The sequence below is a fragment of the Oryctolagus cuniculus genome, chromosome 9, assembly GCF_051225735.1.
Source record: "Oryctolagus cuniculus isolate XC-2025 breed Fujian yellow rabbit chromosome 9, ASM5122573v1, whole genome shotgun sequence".
Classification (NCBI taxonomy): Eukaryota; Metazoa; Chordata; class Mammalia; order Lagomorpha; family Leporidae; genus Oryctolagus; species Oryctolagus cuniculus.
In genome coordinates, this window is record NC_142875.1 from 38,340,351 (window position 1) to 38,346,850 (window position 6,500).

General features: G+C 41.8%; 1 pseudogene across 1 annotated transcript; it reads left to right on the plus strand.

The window, feature by feature from the left end:
- Window positions 1-910: 910 nt before the first annotated feature.
- Window positions 911-1,578, plus strand: LOC100342796 (small ribosomal subunit protein eS7 pseudogene; annotated as a pseudogene). The gene has a single exon (XR_016213730.1). The product of XR_016213730.1 is annotated as a small ribosomal subunit protein eS7 pseudogene (transcript).
- Window positions 1,579-6,500: the final 4,922 nt, after the last annotated feature.

Sequence of the window (6,500 nt, forward strand, 5' to 3'; positions counted from 1 at the left end):
AGCAAAATGAGTGAACAGCTATATCTGAGGAACACTGAATTCTAGTGAATATTATAATCACGATAATTGTTGAACATCCAAGCTCTCTATATTTTGTCAATCCAGTGCTTCTTGTATTTTGACCCATAAAAACCAATAGGAAGGCACAGTGATATCTAGATGCTGTCATTTCCTATTAACCTTTATGAAAAAAGAAATATTCACATTTGATTTTCTTCAACTGGCTCATTCTTATTTCATTCCCTTTGAAAGTAATACACAAGATAAAGATCCCTTCCCAGAAAACAATGTTACCAAAGATTTAACATCAAATACCACCCCAAGAAGAGAACTGTATGCCAAGCATCATTCCCTCGTTGTAACACTACTTTCTCACTGAGAGCAACATGAAAAGGCAATGTGATTTTGAGTCTTGGCAGTTGATATTTCTGACTCGCAGATACGTTTATCTTCATATTGCCCTGCTGTGGGACTGAATCAAATAACCAAACTAAACTAAAAATGTCCCCACGTGCTGGAAATGATTGAGATCAAGGAGGGGATGCAGTGCAGGAGTGTTGGGGGAGAAGAGACATTAAAGCAGTGCTTGATGTCCTTGTTACATTCAGTTTATTAAAGGAATGGTCTGTGTGTCACATTCTAAATCCTCATTTGCATATATTATCACTTCCCACTATAGTACTTTTTGGCTAATTTATAATAAAGATGTGTTTGTGTTTCCATAATTGTTGTGAAACAATCGGTGTTAAATAACAAAGTTGTATAATCATAGGAGCAACTTTATCGTTTCCCATAAGATTCTTCTTAAGGTCATTTGGATTTTTTTTCCCTTCTGGATGAATTCACAGGGGGGTCCCACAGTGTTTTCAGTCCCCCTATGTCTCTCAAAACGTGTCATTTCAAAATTGAATAGCGCTCTTCCTCAGCCGGCGCTCAACCAGGAGAAGCCATGTTCAGCTCGAGCGCCAAGATCGTGAAGCCCAATGGCGAAAAGCCAGATGAGTTCGAGTCGGGGATCTCCCAGGCGCTCCTGGAGCTGGAGATGAACTCGGAACTCAGGGCTCAACTAAGGGAGCTGAACATCACGACTGCCAAGGAAATCAAAGTTGGCGGTGGCCGGAAAGCTATCATCATCTTTGTTCCCATTCCTCAACTAAAATCCTACCAGAAAATTCAAGTCCAGCTAGTTCGTGAGCTGGAGAAAAAGTTTAGTGGGAAGCACGTTGTCTTTATTGTTCAGAGGAGGATTCTGCCTAAGCCAACTCGAAAAAGCCATACGAAAAATAAGCAAAAGCGCCCTAGGAGCCGCACTCTGACAGCTGTGCACGATGCAATCCTTGAGGACTTAGTCTTCCCAAGTGAAATCGTGGGCAAGAGAATCCGTGTGAAACTGGATGGCAGCCGGCTCATAAAGGCCCATCTGGACAAAGCACAGCAGAATAACGTGGAGCACAAGGTGGAAACTTTCTCTGGTGTGTATAAGAAGCTCACAGGCAAGGATGTTAATTTTGAGTTCCCAGAGTTCCAGTTGTAAACAAAAATGACTAAATAAAAGATGCATCACGGTAAAAAAAAAAATTGAATAGCAAGGGGCTGGCACTGTGGCGTAGTGGGTACAGCTGCCATCTGCAGTACCAGCATCCCATATGTGCACGGGTTCCAGTCCCAGCTGCTCCACTTCCAATCCATCTCTCTGCTGTGGCCTGGGAAAGCAGTAGAAGATGGCCCAAGCCCTTCGGCCCCTGCACCCGTGTGGGAGACCTGGAAGAAGCTCCTGGTTCCTGACTTATGATCAGCTCAGCTCCAGCTGTTGTGGCCATTTGGAGAGGGAACCAACAGATGGAAGACTTCTCTTTCTCTCTCTCCTTCCACCTCTCTGTAACTCTGCCTTTCAAATAAATAAATCTTTTTAAAAATTGAATAGCTAGACCAGTGAAATAAGGACAAGTTTTAATATCTTTCAAGTTGAAACCAGTTAGCATGTCCAGCTTGTTCCTCCTCTCTTGTAACAAAAGCTCCCTGATCCTCACTGGCCAGCATCAAAGCAAGTAAAAAAGTCTCCAGAGAAAGAGCCCACATTTAGGGAACAGAGGCAACACTGACGTTTGCTGTAAAACGCAGACGCAGTCGTGATACATGCCGTTGGATGCGGGGGCAGTCGCGATATTAGCCGTGAGGCGCAGGTGCATCGCGGTGTTTGTCATGGGGCACAGACGCCATCGTGAAAAACCACGGGGCGCCGGAGCAGTCGTGGTGTGCCTTTGGTTCCTTCCAGAAAGTAGGTGCGCTATGCAATTACTCTTCCGCTTACAGAGCTCCCTTGTAGGAGTATTTTTAGGGCGAGAAGAGGAAGGAAGCAGACGGCCCTCTGTAAGGTAAAGTACCTTTCTGCGTCTCAGGGTTCCCCGCCCTCAGCTCCTGGGCACCCAGCCATTCCCCTCCTTCATTCAAACAGAGACCGTCCAGATGCTGTGTTGGGGTTTTGTCTCAAATAGCCACTGGATACACAAGAAAATTCACTCTTCCTTATCCAATACTTTAACTGAAGTGGGTCTTCTCCCCAGGCATTCGTTTGTCTCCTTGTACCAGGTGAGGCCACCCTCTGCTGTAATCTCCAGGCAGGAGTCAACAGCAATTTCCCACTTCCAGACCACACATGGCCAGCACTGCAGGTGGTTCTCCTTTAAGCTTCTGGCCACTCCTTCCCAGGGTATTCTCATTCTCCCTCTTTCTCTCTCATGCACTCACTCCCATTGCCACACTTGCTCTCTCTTGAATCGCCATTATTTTACAAGCTGGAATTGAGTGGTAGCTGATGTTGGCCTTGGCAGAAATGATGATCCCTTGGCATCTGCTGCATGTGTTCTCCTTTTCTTTCTTTTAAAGATTTATTTTTATTTATTTGAAAGAGAGAGAGAGAGAGAAGTGTTCTATCCGCTGGTTCACTCCCCAAATGGCCACAACAGCTGGTGCTGAGCTGATCATAAATCAGGAACCAGAAGCTTTTTCCAGGTCCCAACAAGGACTTGGTCTGTCTTTACTGTTTTCCCAGGCCGTAGCAGAGAGCTAGATCAGAAGAGGAGCAGCAGGGACTAGAACCAGTGCCCATATGGGATGCCAGGGCGCTAGTCCCTTTCCTTTTCTTTCTTAAGAATAAAGAATTAGGGACCGGCACTGTGGCTCAGGAGGTTAATCCTCCGCCTGTGGCGCTGGCTTCCCATATGGTTGCCAGTTCTAGTCCCGGTTATCCTCTTCCAGTCCAGCTCTCTGCTGATGGCCTAGGAGGGCAGTGGAGGATGGCCCAAGTGCTTGGGCCCCTGCTCCCACATGGGAGACCAGGAGGAAGCACCTGGCTCTTGGCTTCGGATTGGCTCAGCTCCGGCCGTCGCCGCCATTTGGGGAGTGAACCAACGGATGGAAGACCTTTCTCTCTGTCTCTCCCTCTCACTGTTTGTAACTCTACCTGTCAAATAAATAAAATAAAATAAAAATAGCTAATTGTTAGACTTTAAAAACTTTGGGGAAAAAAAGAATACGGAGTTAGCTGTTAGATTTTTTTGTTCTTCGCACTTTGAAGGAGAAGTAAGAACAGAAGGAGCCCCACTGTGCGGTATCCTGATACGTTCATTTGCATTCCCTCTCCAGACTGGAAGCTCCATAAGGGCAGAGACCTTGTCTGTATCCTACCAACTTCCTCAGCAACTGACAGAGCGCTTGGTACAGAGTAAGTACTCCACAAATATTTACTAGATGAGTGAATTCTGTTCTGTTCATTCGTTTTTGAAAAAAAAAAAAAAATACTTGTCTCTTTTCTTAACATGACTGCCCCAAGCCCAAATTTGCAGCAGAAAAGTCTGATCTGACGTTAAGAATGAGAACATTTTATTTCTTTTTGCCACATAATGATAAGCCTTTATTTGGGGTTGTACTCCTTCCAGGACCCTGCCCTGTCTTCGTAGTTAGCACAGACTTAAATGAGATGATGTTAAGTCAAACAATTTAACTGACAGATGAGGCTTTAAAGATAATCTAGCTCCATAATTTAAATAAGAGATTGAATGGTTTGTGCCAAATCTCAAGAATGCCTAGTTCTTGTCAGAGCAGAAAAGAATAAGAATGGCTCTTGGTCCAACCAGACAGTATACTCCTGTCATTAAATACAAGACAGTACCCGAAATACCTCAGATAGTACTGCAAACCAGATCAAGGGTTTTTTTATTATTATTATTTTGAAGATAATAAAATACTCCTCATTGAAAGATATTATCACTTGCAATCTTGTTGGAGTAGTGCAAATGTTTTGAAAATGTAGGACTTATGCAATTCCAACCAAACTGGACCATTGATTGTTTGAATGAGTCTGAAGCTCACAAAAGGTTCTTGTCTCAATTGCTTTAAAGTAGTTAAGACACAATTGGTTATGGGCAAACTGCTATTTCTATAACCAGTTGTTGTCTGTGACAAAAATACATGTTATACATCTGGTAGCATGGAGAGATTTATCTCCTTCCACACAATTCCAGTAGAAAATCAGGCTGGAGCTGAACCCTTCGGTAGCAGTGATGGGTCAGTGCTTTTGCAACTGCTGAAAATATTTCTCACCCTCTCCATTAGCTCATAAGCAACAAGTGGATATTTTATGCCACTTTGTATCTCTTTATAGTACCTGGACCCAGAGTAGATACTCATTGATACGTTGATTGAATAAATGTACATAACTTTTAAGTCTGTGGTTTCTTTATTGGAACTACTACTTTATCTTCCTCAAGTGGTGTATTCTCAGTGTCTTCGTGTTAAAAATCCTTAATAAATTCAGAATATTTCTTTTGAAATAGTATTCTTCCAAATTTTATTTTGTTTTCATTTTATGTTACACCTTGAATTATCTTTAATAAGCCCACTGTTGAAATTATTATTCGTAGTTAGACTGTAATTGTGGAGAATTTTGCTCTACACTTATCAAACTTATAGAAGATGAAAAAAGATATTTTCTCATCAGTGGCTAGCTCTGTGACCAAGACTGCTATAACAAAAGAATAATTAATATGAGAAAAACAACAAATTTATTTAATATAAGTTTTAGATGACGAGGTGACATGGAGGCCTTTGGAAATAAGTACACAAAGAAACAGGGAAAACCTGTGTGTGTGTGTGTGTGTGTGTGCGCGCGCTGTGTTTGATGAAGCAGATAGTCATGGAGCAGCATGACTGAGCAAAGCAAGTACACTCTAGCAGTAGTAGACTGGGAGAACCTAGCAAGGTGTACTTGTTTAGATTCTTCTTGGGCCTTTCTGTGTTCCTTATGTCCTTTTGTCTTCCAGCCATGGGGAGGGCACCTTTTGTATGAGCGTGTGATGACCTGGTTTGGGGAAGATAAGAGTGTCTTTCTTGCTTTTCCTCTTTTCTCATGGCCCAAGTACCATGTTTTGGGGTGGCCTGTTTTGAACCTAATCAAACTCATACCAAGTTATTGACATACAGTAACTTTCTGAACCCACATGAATTCTTCCTCTAAATAATCTTAGAGCAGGGAAGCATTTGAGGTGGTGTTGAAGGCATAGGCCAGTTTCAGCTAGATTTCAATCATGGTTCTTTTTTATTATGATTATTGACAATTCTCATAGCTTCTTTAAATCTTAATTTTCTCTTTGATAAAGCTCAGATACTTGAAGAACCCACCTCCAAGTGTAGTTAGGATAAATAACTATAAAGCACTGAGTATGTTGTCATATACCTGTTAAGCACTCAATATATTGTTTAAATGTATGTATTATTGAAATATTTGGTCGCAATTTTCAAAATGTAACCATTTTTCATTATGTTGACTGCACCTTCTAGACATAAAGGTAACAAATTACCAAGGGTCATGTGTGAATACTTCCAGAATGATATTCTGAGCATCTTGTATTGTATTGAGAATTTAAGTAATTTTTCTAGATTACTTAGAAAAATTAGTTTCAATGTACAGTCAAGTATAAGAAGGTGGTTGTAGCAATAGTTGTCAAAATTAAGATTTTTAGAAATGCTTTGACAGTTCATAGGAAAATGGGATAATTTCTTTTTTTTTTTTTTAACCGGCAGAGTTAGACAGTGAGAGAGAGAAATAGAGAGAAAGGTCTTCCTTCCGCTGGTTCACCCCCCAAATGTCTGCCATGGCTGGCGCGCTGCGCCAGTCCGAAGCCAGGAGTCAGGTACTTCCTCCTGGTCTCCCATGCGGCTGCAGGGCCCAAGCCTGAGTTGGGAATAAACACCTCCCAGTGGGCTTTCACAGTACACTGTAACATGAATTGTGGCACACTGAATTTAATAACAATTATACTTGCAGCTACAATGACTAAGTACCAGACATTACACTAAACATATCATTTACCTCATCACATTTTATGCTCTCAACAAATCTGCAAGGTCCTTTTGTTATCCCTACTATACAGTGAAGTGGAGAAAAAGTACACTAGTGAAAAAACAGAGTGACAAATGTGTAAAGTTATTCATTAGAATGT